Source organism: Oreochromis niloticus, linkage group LG7 (genome assembly GCF_001858045.2).
Source record: "Oreochromis niloticus isolate F11D_XX linkage group LG7, O_niloticus_UMD_NMBU, whole genome shotgun sequence".
In the NCBI taxonomy this organism is placed as follows: domain Eukaryota; kingdom Metazoa; phylum Chordata; class Actinopteri; order Cichliformes; family Cichlidae; genus Oreochromis; species Oreochromis niloticus.
This window is the reverse complement of record NC_031972.2, coordinates 29,959,430-29,977,609: the sequence shown is the minus strand read 5'-3', so window position 1 is coordinate 29,977,609 and position 18,180 is coordinate 29,959,430.

The following is an 18,180-nucleotide window of genomic DNA, read 5'->3' as shown; positions in this document are numbered from 1 at the left end:
ATCCTGCACAACAGTTTGCCCCGCGCGACGGCCTCGACAGCCCCTAATAATCTAACTAACCCCCCTCCCATCATCACCGACACCCACACCCCCTTCTCCTCCCCCTCATCCTCCACCCCATGTGACCACCAGATTGGAGGCGCGCGTCGGTCTCAGACACCGGCAGGTTAGTGAATCCGCTCCCCGCTCCCATGGGGTCCCATCACGGCTGCAAGCTGTCACATATGAGGCGGGGACAACACAGATATAAGGCAACACACCCACCCTGACTTAGCTGTTTCTTTCTCCTCTGCTTGTGCATGAAAGGAGCAGTGGTTTGGTGCTTTCTCGCATTTTTTTTTAAACTTCCCCTCTTTATTCTTACCGTGCTATGCATCCACAGGCTCCACCGATGTTGTTGTGAATTAATAATAAGGTGATTAAATCGACTTCTTCCTGCTTGGGATCATCATATGGCCTTTAAAACTTGGAGAAGCTTTAATTATTCCTGTTTGTTTCTTTAAACACCCCCAAAGTCCTCTTATGTTTAATTTAATTTGAGTTGCTCATTATTGTGTTTTTGTTTTTTGACCCATAATGTAGGGAAAAACATAATAATTACATTTAAAATTAATATTTACACATGGAACCAAAGCTCCTTTAAAAAAACAACAACAAATTTGTAGGTAACAAATAAATCAACAATTTCATTAATTAGTTAAAATAATAATGATAATAATAAAAACTGGGGGTAAAAAATCAGTCCATATGTGCAAAAAATAATATTTTACATCATATACACTATATAAAGTGTCTTTATTGCCAATACTTATATCAATATATATACATATATATATATATATATATATATATATATATATATATATTATTTAAGAATTACAAACTGGTTATGTATAACTCTATTGTAATTCTTAATTATTTTAAATATGACTTTAAAAATAATCATTAAAAAATTACAAGTTTGCCGACATTTTATGTTTAAGTGTCTTAATTCATTTAGATCAGTATAAAACTGGAAAAACACTGGAAACAGGAGGTATTTTATGTCTCTTTTTTCCCTCATTAAATCATTTTTGGATCAAATAAACCACCAATATCGACTACATGAGCATCTTGGTTTTAAAATAAAATATGTTTTTGAGTTTAAATTTAACATTTTAGGCTTTTGGTTAAGTTTCTAAATCCTGGAGTATGTGTTTTTTGGCAGAAGACAGTGGAGATAGACTGTAACTGTAAGTGTGTGTGTGCTTGTGTGTGTAGTGTAGTGAAATGATTTGGCTCATGCTTCTGCTGGTTTTGAACAAGTGTCCCTGTGGTCAAGTAGAGTTTTTTTTCCCTTCAGGAAGTGGTCAGAATTTGAGGGCCAGTGCAACTGTTAACCTGGTGTTGATACACAAACAAACACACACGTTCCCTTTTTCGCTATCTTTTTCTGCCACACACACACACACACACTGACTTTGTAGGAGGATGTTATTGATCCATGTTAAAGGAAGGAAACAGGGATGTTTTCAGGAAATGGACACTGAATGGTCAGTTGCTGCCTGTCTCCGCAGTACTCACCTGGTTAAATAATACTTTATAATTGACCCACATTAAACAGCCTTCCACTTAGAAAACAAAATTGGCACCCTTGGGCTATTTTAGTGAAGTGTAGACTGTTTTTTCTCTGGCTGGAGTGACAGCTGTACAGTTCAATTTAATTCAGATTATTCAAGGCCAGTATGGATGTAAATATTTTATACTGATCAGTCTTTTGTGCAGAAGCTTCAGTGGGTTTACACAGAGCCTGAGACATGATAAACTGACACCAAGTGCAGTTTCATCATAATAGTCCATACTGACTTGTCAGTGTTAATAATCTATCTGCAGATATGTGCTTTATTTTAACCCCCACCCCCACTGTGCATTACTGGATTCCTGTCCATAAGCTTTACTACTAATAATGCCTGCTGGGCCTTCTCAGCTTTCCATCGTTTTGCAAGGAGGAGGAAAAAGAGGAAACATTGTGGTACATTTTATTTACTCACTCAATTGAGCAGACATGTTAAATATGTATCTAAATATGTTTTGTAAAAACGTGTGTCGCCTTTGAATAAACTTTGGCATCTCTATCGTTTCGGAACATCGAGTAAAGCGCAACTTTCGAGGAGGATGTATGTAAAAAGATGACTCCTTTAAACAAACAAACAGTGTTTAAAAAAGGGGAGGGTGGGCGGGGGGGGAGGAAACAAAAAAAAGCTTGCTCTGGTGCTGGTGCTGCACCTCGGACCAGTCAGGGATGCAAATGATGCACCTTAACGCCATCAGGTACTGGAGTTGACAGAAAATAATGAGAACCCGCTGAATCTTTTATAAGGTTAACACTCACATTTCCCAGTCAGCTGTCACACAAGAAAGAATTTAGCACATGCATGCGGGCGAAATAAACCTTCATCGTCTCATTAATGCTGACAGGGCCCTGGACCGGCAGCTCCCAGCGCCTGCACCGCCACCACCTTCGTTTTGTGTCTGTAATTTGCAGCGGAGACAGACCCCCTTCTCCTGGAGAGAAAGAGGAAAGTAGGAGGAGGGAGATATTACGAAGGAGAGTGAGAAGGAAAGAGGGGAATGGTAGGGGATCGAGTGGAGAAGAAAAGAGGGAGGGAAGGTGGGCCTGGGGTGGGTAGGGGGGGTGGGAGGAAAGATGGCTAGCGCGCCAGGAGTCTGATTCTCCCCTAATTGGAAGCATTGGGCATTGTCAACGGAGGATTTTCAGCTGCTCACTGACAGGTAGAGCCGTCAGAATGATAGCCCACTTGTCAGCGCAAAAGACCAATAAAAACAAACCACTTTTGATTTAATTGGAGGCCTAACCATGGTGTGTGTGTGTGTGTGTGTGTGTGTGTATGTGTGTGTGTGTGTGTGTGTGTGTGAGGTATAGTGCATGTGTGTATGTGTTGCCTGCAGGGCCAGGGCCATGGGGAGGTGGGTGGAGTTGCGAGGATGAGTGGGAGCATTTGTGTGTGAAGGAAATCATCACTCTAGCCATCAATGTGCTGCTCGCCCTTCCTCCATCTTTGCCACCTCTGCTCGTCCTCTCTCTCATCCCAACTCACTCTCTGGGGGCGAGTGGTCACCGGGCGCCTGTGGTGAGAGGGTATCAGGAGAGGCAGGGTTTTGATTCTGTCCCAGGAGGGCTTCCTGAGCAGCAACATCAGAGCCACAAAAAAAAAAAAAACAGTTTCTCCTCCTCCTTCATCCTTCCCAGTTTCTCTTCATCTTATTCGTCCATCAATGGACTTGAGTTCAGTACAGGATGAGCAGTGTTTGACATTTTTTCTGCTACACTCTGTCGAATGAGACTCACACAACTAGAGGAAACCATCATAAACTTTCCTTCTCCTGTGAAATCAAATGTCACAGACATCAGCGACAGCTTAATGTCCACGATGCTGACATGTTCAGCAAACACCAGGTCACGCGTTCACTTGTTTGCACAATTTTAGCCATTTTTCTTTTTTTCTTCTAGCAAAGTAATGACCTTAATCTGTTGGTAATCATCAAATTTTGCTAATTTATTATCAAAGTGGCTAAGTGAAGCACTCCTTTCTTGGCAGTTTTGAGTGGAGAAGTTTGTTTAACAGAGAAATGTGGTAAGAAGAGGAAATGTTGTCTTCGTGGTATGTTTAAGTTAAATTACATCCAAATGTGATTACATGACCATTTAATACAATTTCAGTATGTTGTGTTTCTCATTAGCATCACACCATTGCACTATTGATTGTTATAATAATTAGGATGCCTCATTTGGATCTATTAGCTTTCATCATTGCATGTCCACACATGCATCTGACTATGCAGCTTACCCTCCCGTCCTGCTCCGCTGGCTCGGTGTGCATGCCTCTTGAAGCCAGTGTTTTATTATTCTTGACAGAGTTCAATGAACACATCTGGTCAGAGGATAAGAGGCGATGGAGGGATGTTGCCAAGAGGCAGAGAGGTGAGTGAGGAGCCAATGAAGAGGGGTTTGGGGAGGTGGAGGACGAGGGCCTACGACCATTCATCATAGCTGTCCCTCATGAGCAATGCCAGCTCTTTCAGGCAAGGGCCAACTTTCCCCAGCCTTTAACCCAGAGAGTGGACCTAAACCATGACGCATAAGTTTAAGGAGCTCTGTCTGTTAGTGCTTTTGTTGATATTTTGTTTTAATCACCACTTTAGTTGGTTGTTAATCCTCCCAGGTGTTTGTGTGTTATAGTGATGAGTCATAAATAACAGGGCAGACATATTTCTGAGCGTCAACAATAGCAAATGCAGAATTATGAGGATGTTGTTACAGAACCATAAAATTTTACTGGGAGGAGGAGATGCAGGCAGATGGTTGGGTCATCAAAGTGTATCTGAACACAGTTTGTTTCACATTATCTTTTAGCAGTAAGTTTCAGATTCTCTAAATTTCTTTAAACCACAATCCTGCCATCTTGTAAGTGATAACTGTAACTCATAAAAAAAAGATTTTCCCCTAAGCCAGACTAGGTATTTTTTGTGCAAAAGCAGTAATCTGATTACTTCCTTTCAATAATTTGTGGCGTAAATGATGAGAATGTGTAGGAGTTGTCTTTTTGAGGATACACAACACGACAGTAGCAAACCAAATACAGTGCAGGCAATGACTTTGCATTAAGCAACCTTATTGGATGTAAAATCTTGTCAAAACAAATCTTTTTAGTCCAATATGTCAGAGAAAAAGAAACAAAGATAATCAACTTAATGAGCATGGGCTGAAAAATACACCCAACACTGATGTGTCAAAAATTGTCGTTCCTCAAATGGCCACTTGGGGCTGGCTCCAATAGCATGTTAAAATGCCTAACTTTTTTTTTTTTTAAGTATGTTTATTAAGATTTTTGATATAAGGGAAAAAAATAATCAGACAACACAACAGCAAGGGCAAAAACACACAAATAAGGCAAAAGATTACACTGCAGCAACAAAAATACTACTTCAACACTGGCAATAAACAGAAGTAAAACGCTAGGGTGGTAGACTGAGTTTGCGATCGATCAAAGAGAACTTTGTTTTAATACATGATCTAAAAAAGGTTGCCACACATCAAAGAACTTACTAAGTTTGTCCTCTAGTGTATACCTAATCCTCTCCATGTGCAGTAGAGCAGTCAGTTCTGTTAGCCACATTTTGAATTGAGATACAGTGTCAGACTTCCAAAGAGTCAAGATAATTTTCTTAGCAATTACCATTCCGAATAAAACTGTAGTTTGTGCAGCAGGGCTGAGGTGTAAAAGGGAAGAGGACGATCCAAACAATGCAGTTATTGGGTCCGGCTCTAATGTGCAATTGTATATATCAGAAAAACGTTTAGAGATGTCCAGCCAATAGTTGTACAATTTGGGGCATGTCCAAAATAAGAAAAAATGCCTAACTTTATAGCAGAAATAAGCATGTTTACAGCCTGATATTTTTTTTAAAAAACGTCTTTGTATTCCTACTAACTTTGAAGCTATATTAAGGCTTAATGCTATGCAATACTCAGGGGTTAGTGAGGGTGAAAATGTTATGCAAATTCCAGGCACCAAACTGGAATTTTCAACTTTGTGTTGTTAGTAAATTGCAAAAAATAAAAATAAACCTTTTTAAGGAATCTGTGCTCCAGTTTTGGTCATTAGAGTCTCTCTTGCTCTCTCTTATTTGAAAAAAAATTTCTATGTTCCTTACCCAAACCGTCTGCCCCTTGCTAACCAAACTTGCTAACATCTGCGTTAGCACTACACCTTCTTGCTTAAAATGGTCATTTCTTGTAATTGACTTCATGGTGCTCATTTATACACAAACTTTAGATCTAATGTTATCTCTATTTCATGTTGTTCCATATTAGCTGACATGCAGCCAGTTCTGCCTACATTTGATTTGTAAGCCTCCATAGGTGTTTTTAAACAGCAAATGCCTTCTAACTATAGACACAGCCAGTCTACATGTTTTGTTCCTACATGCGCTAGGCAGAAAAAAATGCAATCATGTCACTCAAAGTAGAGATAAGTAACAAATCTAATGTATTATTTAATGTACATCCTAAAACAATTAATTGAAAATAGGTTTTTACTAAGTAATGACAAATATTATTTAAACACCTTTCTTTTCTATTTTGACTGAGTCACCTGTAACACTTCCCAAACTAGTGCAATAATAATTATCCCCCCTATTTTTTGCCCATTAAGTGCAAAGCCCAAGAAGTTCCATACAAAGTTTAAAAAATGCTCATGTAAATTTGCCGGAGCCTGAGGCGATGTCTTCAAATAGCTTGTTTTGTTCAAAAAGTGCACATTTACATTGATCTAACGCAGAGAAAAGCAGAAAAGTTTCACTTCTGTGCAAGTGGAACCAGGGATTAGTGCATTCCAGCAGCCAAACATGTGCCAGTAGTAGTCAGAGAGGCTGGTTTTCCACATGTATTTGTGTCATAGTTCAATGTTAATCTGTCATGTAGTCTCCTCCTGAGTGATGGTATATTGGTGGGTTCGCATTGGGCAGGGGGTCTCCTGCAGCTGCCACAGGGAGACACACACAAGCTGGTGGAGAGCCGGTGGAGACATTCGCCTCCAGCTCCTGCACCTTCAGGAGAGGCAGAAGGTCCAGGTTCACACCCCTACCCCCTGTCCCGCCAGGGAACACACAGGCGGGTCGGGCCCTTGGCCTTCTCCCTCCGTGTGGGGAAATGGGGTTGCTGAAGAGGCCGTGCTTCTTCCATGAATCACATCATGATTGTCACTCAGGACAACCCCCTCCACAGAGAGACACACACAAATGAGCATATGCACAAGTAATTAAAACCCAGTGCTTGACAAGATGCTGCAGAAACCTGTTAAAGTACCTGAAATGGTGTGCTTCACCAGGAGACGGATTACGTTGGCTCCTGCAAACTATTTTAGTTATTTCATCATTATCTTGTAATGTCAGAGAAGTTCGAACATTCCTATTATGGCTTTCCAGAGACCTACGTAATCATTTTGTCCCAACAATGGTCCTAACCACCAAAAAGTATTCTTATTCTGTTTTATTAGATGTTGTTGTTTTTGGCCTTACATTGTAATATATTTATTAGTAGTTTTAGGACATCTTGAAGTTAATTAACATGCCTCTTAGATGGTCTGAGGAGCACTTTGATGTGGTCATATAGCTTTAAATTGGAAGACGAATTGTATACTCAAAAGAAACTGTGTTATCTTTTATTGCTGTCTTTAATCAACAAGCTGTTTCCAGTATGTTAAATAAACATTATTTAATAGTTAATGAGGAAACATATATGTATTTTAGAAGATTTTCCAAGAGAAAAACCCTCAAAAGTACAGAAAAACTTCTCAGTTTTTCTGAATTATTTTTTCCAACTTCAAATCACTTTTATGAAAAATTATGAAAAATTCGCTTTTACCTTTGCTGGCAAATTAATTACACTCACAAAATTTGTGCACATCTCTAACTGTGCAAATTCAACCCGATAGCTGTTCCCACTGGAATATTAACATTATGTCAATATTTCATTTTTAAAATATCACAGTTGTCATCAGTGCTCTTATACCATGACAGCACATCTAATTAGCCTAGCTTACATTTTAATTCCATGACTACAAACTCAAACTCAAATACTTTTTTCATACTAACTAACCAGAAGTTACTAAAAAAAATGTCAGACACTCTTCTACTTTTGCACATACGCACACACACACACACACACACACACACACAAGGTGGATCACTGTGGGGGGTCTCCAGCTCTCTGTCCCGTCCTTAAACTCCCTGCTTCCTAATTTGGCCAATATGCAGGTAATATGTGGGGTCGCAACATCTCAATTATCACACCTCCTGTCAGCGACTCCCAATTCTCCACTCGCCACTACCTTCCCCTCCAACATGCCTCCAACCCCCACCCTCACCCCTCCCACCGTGACTTTTATTGCTTCATTAGTATGCTCCACATGCTCCGCCGCACACCCACACTCCACGAGCCTTCAAACCCTAACAACTTTTGGCACATCAGCACGTGATGAGGGGATGATGAGGGACTCTTTCTACTAAAAGCCCACCTGCCTGGCGCAGTGGACCATTTTTTATTTTTTCCAAGTGCGCAGACAACCTGGGGATGCAGAAAGTAAGGGAAACAGTTGAGCAAATGAGTGTGAGGCTATTTCTAGGCACCACATCTGAAAAGTCATAGCAGATGAGATGATTGGACTAGAGGTATGGGCTTTATTTTAAGTTTTTTCAGTACTGGTGCCAATATAATGACTAAGTTTCAGTGCCATAGATTGAGAACATTTTTTTTTAATTTGAATATTTAATTCTGTGTCATCATATAGCATCTATTTGACCAAACAAATGAAAGTCAGTGTGGAATCAGATGTTTTGTTTATAATCTTAGAGTTACTAATAAAATTTAAAAAAACAATGTTAAGGAAGGTGGATGATGTCTTTGCGCAGGCATCCATTGAAGACCTTTACGTGAGTAAAACAAGTAAAAGAAGTAAACAAGAATGCGAACAATCATCCAGTGTCCTCTTCCTATACTTGACAGTTTTGATGCCTGATGCTACAGACGTATTGGGAAAAAATACTGAAGTTGGATGCACCTGCCACAGTTCACACCAGACATGGATTCCTCATCCCTTCCCCGCTCCCTTGTGCACCTGCTCTCCTGCAGGGATGCCTGATTTCTGTGTAAAATACCTGTTGGGATGCATGCAAGCATGCTATATTTCCTGTCACAAACATCCATCCTACAGCTAAGCAGGTATGTCCAAGGTGTGCTTAGAAAGCATGTGCGCACACGCGGGTCGCGCGAATGTGTGTGCGTGCGTGAGTTGGGGGCCGCTCGGTGCTGAGAATAAGACCCCAGAAAATGCTCATTAGAGTTGACCTTGGCACTTGGAGCGAGTGTTTGATGGATCGGGTACAGGGCCAAACAAGCCCCTGGGGAGCCATGATCTTATCTCTTATTGTACACACACACCTCCCCCTCTGCTGACCCTACTCCACCCCTTCCCTGCTCACTCACACTCCTCTACTCTACACGCATCACAAGCAGAATAAATCTGTGTCTGACACTACAGGAAAAAAGAGAGAGAGAGAAAGAGGGAGGAGGGGATTGGTGGGGGGGCGCAAGAGGCCTTGCGGGAGTAAAGGAGAGAAAGCGAGGGAAGGCAATGCTTGAAGAAAGGTGGGGAGAGGGAGGGTGACAGGAGGAAAGAAAAAACACACAGAAGGCCGAGGAAAAACCAATAGCTCACTGAGGTGTCATTACCTACATAAGTCAGGTCTGTATGTGTGCTTTTAAAAAAAAATGAAGAAAAAAAATGTCTGTGAGGCTCATGGCCTGTTAAAGGGAAACTGAAGAAATTGGCTGAGTGGGGGAGGAAGGAAGGAGAAAGGGGTGAGGATCAGTAGATGATGAGTCTGGGATGAAAGACGAGCCACTCAGGTGTCTCTGTAGCGCCTTCATGGTTTCTTCTCTTCCTCTTACTTGTCCTTCTTTTAAAAAAACCACACACACACACACACATGCTCACACAGACAGGTAGACAAACACACACATTCACAGTCTTGCCACCGCAGCCCTCATGTCTACCCACTATGCTCCCAACCGGGGGGACACACCAAACACACAAAGAGACATGAGGCAACATCTACCTCCAGGATGGCAAAGTTTCTCCCCCACCACCCAGCATCCCCATATTCACAGGGGTGGCATCACAGGCTTGTGGGCTCTTTGTGTTCTCTTCTTCTGCTGCAGCGCTACGGGGAGAAAGTGACACTCTGAAGTCTTAATTGAGGTTTACCTGCTGTTTTTTTCCTCAGTGTTGTTGTGCGTTAAAGTGTGGTTAAACTTTATAATCAAGCCTACAGGGTTTACGGTGTGAAGTGCTGAAAGCGAGGAGCGTGTGATGACATTACAAACACGGTTGTTTACTGGGCTGCTAGCAGCTGCAGCAGCTAGCTCGCTCACCTGCACCTACAACAACAACAAAACTCTGCCACACTCTCACTGTCAGTCAACATCCCTCTAAACAAACCGCTGAGTGTTCCCAGAAAAGGAATTCGAGTAGAATGCAACTATTTACTGAATCTTTGGGCATGCTTGAATGGCTCCCTCTCTTTTCACTTTGCACTTGGTCCCCCCAATTGCTGTCTGTCAGTCTGTCTTTGCAAGATCTGGGAGGGACTGAGAGACTGATGTCTCAGCTCCTCCAGGATCCCACCAGGAACGCCTTTTGACAGTTGCAGGAGCAGCAGGATACAGCGCAAAGATGTTGCTGTAATTGCACCTGGTTGCGTCATGAAAAAGTAATAATTTGCTGTCAAGGACGTCAAGGTGTCAGCGTTCGGCAGGAGTTGATAAGGTATTGACTGCCTCCAGAGTGCTCACTCACTCACTCTCAGTCACACTCCTTTATAAAGTTGACTCCCAGAGAAAGAGGGAGACAGCCGAGGTTGGGGAACAGAAGAGGAAGAGAGAAGGAAGTGAAAGAGAAGGAGTGGGGTTAAAAGCAACAACAGAAGTGAAATGAGCAAAGTGAAAATAGGCTAAAGACAGTCAATGTGCACGCTACGAGCTCCGAGGCATTAATTGCCACTTCGCAAACCCCGTTCATTCATAATGCATGCACAGATTGCGTTAAATTATACATAAGCGATCAACAGGCTAAAGCGGCGTGGCGTGCTCTCCTGGTAAGTTGAATAATACACAATTACCACCTGGCTCACTCTTCCATTCACTTTGATTACCGTCACACGGGTCATAACTCACTGCTGAGTGACACTCACAGCCTAGAAAGGAAAATAACAATAGAAGAAGAAAAGAAAAAAGGGAGACTTCTTGTTGTGAAAATGACCCTGCTGTTCTCTTGAACCCCAATCTTGAGAGAGAACACAAAACCTTGCAGGAAGTTTCCACCTCCACTAAAAGCAAATACACCCTTGTGTGGTGCCGAGCTGGGGTTGAGAACAATGTGATAATGGCTCCAAGAAGAAGAATATTCAAAAAAGCATTTGAATCTTGAAGTGACCTAGAAAATGAACATGTGGTTAAGATTCAAGATTAATTTTATTGTCACTGTCATTCAGCACTACCTCAAGGATGCAATGCAGAATGAAATGATGTTGCACGAGCATGAGCATAAAAACATATAAAAGAAACGTCAGTACAAAGATTAAAAAGAGACATGTGGAATGAATAAATAAATAAATAAATACAGAAGCAATGGTACAAATTTAAAACACAAATAAAAAAAGACTTAACTATTGCACAAAAGAAATGTTGATTGCACTGAAATTTTTGTTGACTGATTAGTGATGTGTAATAACCTACAGAATAGGATCTGTTTCTGTGCTGTTCAACAGTCCGATGGAGATTGGAAAGAAGTTTCCACGGAGCCGCCCGATCTGCACCTCTTGCTACAGTAATGTCTGCCGGTACCGGTTACGCACTAAATTGATGTATTTTAATCTAAACCATCATCTTTCTCAAATTCTATCCAAGTAGCTTTGCTACCTAACCAAACTATGAGTGAAAACAACAGTAAACACTGAGTAAAATAAACTTTTAAGACCTAAACTCCAATCTCACCACTGCCACCACCACAACATGGATTTTTCATGGAAACCCTTCTGTGCAATTTTAGGAAAGCTATCTTTTTAGATGGTAATGAACAACTATAATAATCACTTAGTTCGAAGACTAATATGCATATTTTATTGGTACATTTACTGGGTGCTGCAACACATTTGGTTCATTACCAGCTCACTAGCAGGCACCACTGACTCAAACATGATTAAATAACAATTATAGGTAGAGGGAACAGGAGAAGCAGCTATTCATGAGTATTCATGTGTTGGTTCTGATAAATGATCTTTTAAAAACCAATAAAAAAAAGTTACCCAGACCAGGTTATTGAATAGGTAGGAGATATTTTTGGGCAGTACTTAAGCCACTGAAAACCAAGTTGTCCTTGGGGTACAGCCAAACTGACACATTTGGTTTTTAAACACATAACTTTTACTATTTTTACACCTCACTACTCTGCCACTTTAGAAGCCCAGAAATTGTGATTGTTGGAAATGTTATTGACCACATTTTGTTTAAAAAAACTGCAGGTTTGTTTGAGTCTGGACGGCTAAAAATGCAATCTGCTGGAAACAGTGATGCAGAATCACTGATATACAAAAGTTCAGTTGAAACATTTCAGGTAGACTTACACACCTTTTGCATCAGTACTCTTCTAATTACCACAGCTTCCTCTGGTGATGGATAATGCTTCTGTTTCTGCTGTAATATGTTGCTATATTTGCTTTGCAATGACTCACATGATTTTCACTGCCATGACTATGTGCACTGGTCAGTTAGTTTCAGTAATAATTCGACCTCATGGTTGGCCCAAGCATGAAAACATGTTAGTGTGGATATACCCTTAAGCAGCTATTCCCTAAAAAGACAAATTGATGAATTTGCTCTTCTCTTCTGCACTTAAAGCTGCTGGATACACCAAAAGTCTAAAGAGTGGAAAGAGAAGGGAAAAAACACTGAGCTTTTCTCTGATTAAAAAATCTTGTCATAAATTTGAATTACAAATTGCAGAACATCTGCATTTGGAAAAAAAAGTTGCCACTGGCACAGGTTTTCTCAACTTTACTTGGTGATGGAAAACTGGTTTTCAGCAGAGGCAGAAAAGGGGAAAAACTGAACTGCAAGGAGGAAATCGCTTAATTGATAAGCTGAACCGCTAATCCGAACACTCTTGCACTGAATGTCTAGACACTGGCATCCTGTGCTGCAGTATTTCAAGACAAATCACTTGTCATCACTAGCCACCCACTGGAAGTGAGAGTAATTTTCACCATGAGAAAGTCAGAGGATTTTACTGTTGTTAGAGCTATAAAAAATATAACTACCTTGTGCTTTTCTCTTCTTTTTTTGTGGTTCAGAAATTAGCCAATTACACTTCTTCTTTAATGGTAGGCTGAAATAAGTATAACTCTCATATTCAGTGATCTCTAAATATATATTTACTGTTGTGCAGTTTAGCTACAAATGGTAATCAGTCAGTGAGGCTGATGACCAGAGTCAGCCACAAAAACTACAGATGCTCGACAACAGTAGGCAAGCGACTGTTGGCTCAGCATGTCAGAGACACTCAAAAAGCATTCGTTAACAGGTGCTGGCATGCTGGCTACTAGGGGGATCAAACCTGCAGGCTTCATTTACAGGACTGTCTATTTCTCTTCCACCCAGCTGCTCTCTGATCTTTGACCTACTGCTCCATCTTTGATCAGGGACAGGCCTTCTGAAGTGGGATGATGCCCTGGGCTCGAGGTTTAATATTGAACTTCCCTCCATTTCTCTCCTCTTTGTATAGTCCCAGTCATTTCATCGTCATAGGTAGATGAAAGACAGATTGCTCATGCATGTTTGACAGCTAAAGCGTCCACATGTGTGAGGAGAATAACATCTGCTTCAGTCTCTGCTGCTTGCTTTTTCGAATGAGGCTTAGCGTTAAGGAGGAATGCCCTCTCCTTCAAAGCTGGGCTGACGTAAGATAAAAGCTCTCACTAAGAGTAAAGAGAATCAATGCAGCAATGAAGTAGTTATCTGTCCTCATTGTCACTTAATGAACCGTCAATGGAGCAGCTTGGACCAGCTTATAGACTTCTCATTGTTGCACAGGGGCTCCCAGGGTTGATAGATTCAACGTTAAGGGTCAGGATTTGTGGAGCTGGAGGCACAATCCTTCGGATATTTCCCAGAGATCTAAAAGCTGGTTAATCAGCTCCCCCCTTCATGATCTCCCTGGCTGTTCATCTTCCCATGGACGAGTTCTATCATTCTTTTTACCGCTAGCCTCTGCGTGCTTTCTGTGCTTTTCTTCTGCTGTGTTTGTGTTTGGGATTTGCCCAAGTGGCCCCCAGATCAGTTGACCTGACCCCTGCTTGGCGGAGAATGGTTCAGGTCTTAGCCGAAGCCTCTCTTACATTTTAATCAGAGCCCTCTGGTTTTTCCACTGCCACACACGCAGAAACATAGAGAACTTTTTTTTTTTTTTTACTCAGTTAAATTATCAGCGTGGTAGTTGCTGTGCTCCTTCTCTTTAACCTGTACTTTTAAACTGTGGTGATGATGAACTAATCTCTCGCAGTGCCTCCTGTAATTAAGCTCGCTGTCTTTATTTCTCTTGGATCACCTTGCATTAAAAATTTCCCCCTGGATATCAAGTCCCCCCCCCCCCGTCCCCTCCTCCTCCCCGTCTCACTAGCATCTCCCCCTTCCTGTGCTGTTTGTCAGCTGAAGTGATTGCCTCCCTCTTCCACCCCCTCAGTGGCATTTAGCTATTCTCATTTGCATGTACATGCCCTCGCTGTGCGGCCCGTGGGCTGGCGAGATTGATCAACAATGCCACGCCGTGTTTTATTACACGTCAGTCGGAAAGATGGGTACCATACGCCGCGTGAGAGCAAGCAAACGTGCATCTTGGTGGGTAAGCATGTTGTGTCGGTCATGATGGTTGCAAATAAAACCACGCACAGAGCTCGTATGTCGCTTCAAGATTGTGACAAACGTATACATACGCACACACGGCACACTCGAGACCTGGTTAAAAGGTATTGAAAACAAACACATCATCTTGGACCCTGTAGGAGTTGATGCAACTGAACATGTATATTCTTGCTCGGTGAAGCCTGTGTTTACGGCTGTACTTTAGCGTAGCCTAAGCCTTCATCTCCTCATATTGCATACTGAGCTGACGGATATTAATATGCAAAATAGGAGGATGCTGAACAAAATGCTGATAATTAAGCGAAGATGTTCTGGGTAGAATCGCGCTTAAGAGTGTGCATGTGGGACCCAGCACATGGTAAGCCATATGCCTCTGCGCAGTTAGCGCTATCCTTTGGGGTAGAGGGGGTTGGGGCCTGTTTCCACAAAGGCGCAGTACAAACGGCGCATGGGAGACATGAACTGTATCCTTATCGTGCTTTTATAGAGTCATCACAGAAGAAAGATGCTCATCTAGGAATACAATGATGCTTTATGTGAGACCGGCACAAAGGTCAAAGGTCACTAGGATCTCCTCACTCTGACATCACTGGTGTGACCTTATGAAAACCGGTGCCTATGTTTGATCTCACAAAGGCGCATCTCTCCTATCTCAGGTTGGCTTCCTTACCCAGCAGCTCCTTCTTCCTTCCCATCCCCTGGCTGATCTTGCCTTCCCTCCCCAGAGGGAGTGAGGGAAGTAGGGAGGATTTTCGTGCTGCCGGGGGCGACAGGCTCTCTGTGCCATCCACTTACACAAACGGCAGGATCAGCGCTCCACACAAGAATAATTAGAAGATAATGGGTAGTAATGCAGCCCGATCTGTCCCGATTATCTCCTGGCACCAACCGGCACAGCGCCATCTGGTGCCAGATCTCGGGGCAGCGGCTGCTCTGCCACATGAAAAGAAGGTGGGCTTAGGCTTAATCTCACACCCCATTCTGTTATTGACTGTCTGTGTGGTGCTGTATTCAAAAGTGAGCGTGTGTGAGAGTGTGTGCGCATGTGTGCCAGTCTCTGTCTGCTCCTCTGAGCTGGTTGATATATATCACAGAGAAAAAGTGAGGTTGCATTTATATTACATGCATAGGTGACAGGCGGTGTTGCTGAGTGTCTTGGTGATCGACAGTAAAGCAGAGTGTTGTTGAGAGCCCGGTGTGAGTTTCTGCAGTGCTGTTACATGGACAAGTGTCTGTCACACTGGGCTCTCTTTCTCAGCTTAACTCCCACCCTGCGTCTTCTTAACCAGCCTCTCTCCCACAGCTCTGGGCCAATTCAATATGACAGTCCATTGTATGGCCAGTGTGGCCTGAGGTTTAGCACGTTAAGGCGTCTTTGTGCTTTGTGTTTACAGACGCTTTATGTGCCCGGCAGAATTCAAAAGCCCCTCGCACACCCCGCACCTTTGCACAAACCAAACGATCTAATTCCCATAATACCCCTGCTATTATCTGTTAGCCTGAGCAGAGGCACGTTGCTTTATCAGATCATCCTATCACGTACGTCCAAGCCAGCCGGTGCCATTTAGGAGAAGTTCTGGTTTTGCAGTTTAAGTGAGGGAAAGTCCTAAAAGTGGAGTCTCACTGTGTTACTCACCTGAGAGCAGTCATTTTTTATTATTATTTGAAAAAAATGCCAAACACTCACTCATTTCTGCCTGTGAGAAGTGGCTTTTGCTTCTCCCGGTGTGACATCACTGTAAATTTAAAAACAGTTGGCAAAATAAAATCAGCATTTTATGTAATTTTCTCACACTGTATGGAGTATTTGCAGTCTAGAAATGTAGACTTGATTTTGTGCTCATATTATTTTATTTGAAAAGTACATTAATTTAACGGCTACATCACGTTTTCTGCCCGAGGTTATTTCCTGTTATAAGAGAGGTTTTCCTTCTCTCTGTCTCCAAGTGCTTGATCATAGGGAGTCATCTGATTGTTGGGGTTCTTCTGATTAGGCGCTATATAAATAAAATTGAATTGAATCACACTGAATAAATTGGGTACAGTCCATTTAATATTTCACAATACATAAGAAAAATAAATTATTCTTTTAGGAATTAGCTCTTCGCTACATGTTCTTACCAGTATCCAGTGGCAATGATTAAATGATTGCATAACTCACTCTTGCAGCCGGCGGTTCCCCTTACAACTGCTTTTCTTATATTTGTTTATTGCCCTCGTCCTCTATCAGACAAACAATATCTGAATGGAGAGACCATGATGTTTAAATTAAGTAAAGGTCCTGGGAACTGAATGTGGAACCAGTTGGTATGCACCCTAACCACTTGGCTTTCATCATCTATACAAAATACACTCCCCCCAAAAGTTGCAAGCTCTGGCAGATTTCTGGCAGAAAGCAAAATCACATCTGTTTTTTGCGTTCTGACTAATATACATAGAATCTGCATAAAAGAGAGACATAGCCACGGCAATGACACCCACTGACTGAAGTCCAGTCTTGGATCATTTTCTCCAAGAAATTTAATATAGTAGTACAGGCCCATACTCATGCCCTGCTCTGCTATATGAATATCACTTTACTCTGTTGGTAGGTGGTTGCTAATCAATAGGATGAGATCATAATATGAAATAAAGATAACAACATAATATTAAAATTTTTTGGACATAAATTGCATGCGGCTGTCGTTAACATGAAATGATCGTTTTATAAAGTGTAACAGGTGTATAAACATTACAAATGAGTCGTTTTAACCTGTTGGTAGGTGGTTGCTAGGCAAGATGATGATGTCGTAGCATGTGCTGGCAAAGATATACCTGTGTGCCGAGTTTAGTTGCTCAACTCCTGATTGCGTAGGAGGAGTTTGTGGACATACAGACAGGTTTTATGCATTATAGTAAGATTTGGACTTCTTTTAAAAACCAGAGGAGTCGCCCCCTGCTGTTTATTAGAAAGATTGCAGCTTTAAGCCTTCATTGACTTCACTAATATATAAGTATTATTTTAATAATTTCTGTCATTAAACATGAACTTGTCAAAATGTAAACATTAAGAATTATGTCATTTATCTTTAGGTGTATTATCACCATAGATACACACATTTAGTGCTGCATGGTGTGCATATTTGGGGACAGATGTACTCCTATAATGTAACATCAATAAAACAGATTTCTTGATCCACGCTAGGAATGCATATAGACTATACTGGAGTCTGTCATTTTTCTAAGTCAGTATCTTTGACCAGCAGGTCACTGTGCAACCCCTAAAAGACAGAATAAAGGGGTTGCAAGGTAGGAGTTACCATGTCGCCCTTTAAATTGCCTTGATAGACCACAGTCACATGCAATTTGGTACAGTTCAGTAGATCATAGTTTAACCCCACCTGGTGCCAGTTCATATGTCTTTCTTTACCCTCCCTCCGTCCCACTAATTTGCTCTCTATACACAATCTTTGCTGTTTATTGAGATGCTAACTCTCTTTATGAGTACCTAATCCCGGGGCAGGGAGGATAATTTATGAAGCATTTACATGAAGAAGCCCAGCTAATTGGAAGCATGTGTCTGCGTAAGCCTCACCAGTGCAGAGGCACACTGCAGATGAGCAGGCTCATCTTCTCATCGCCTGTAACATAACATAGTAATGATC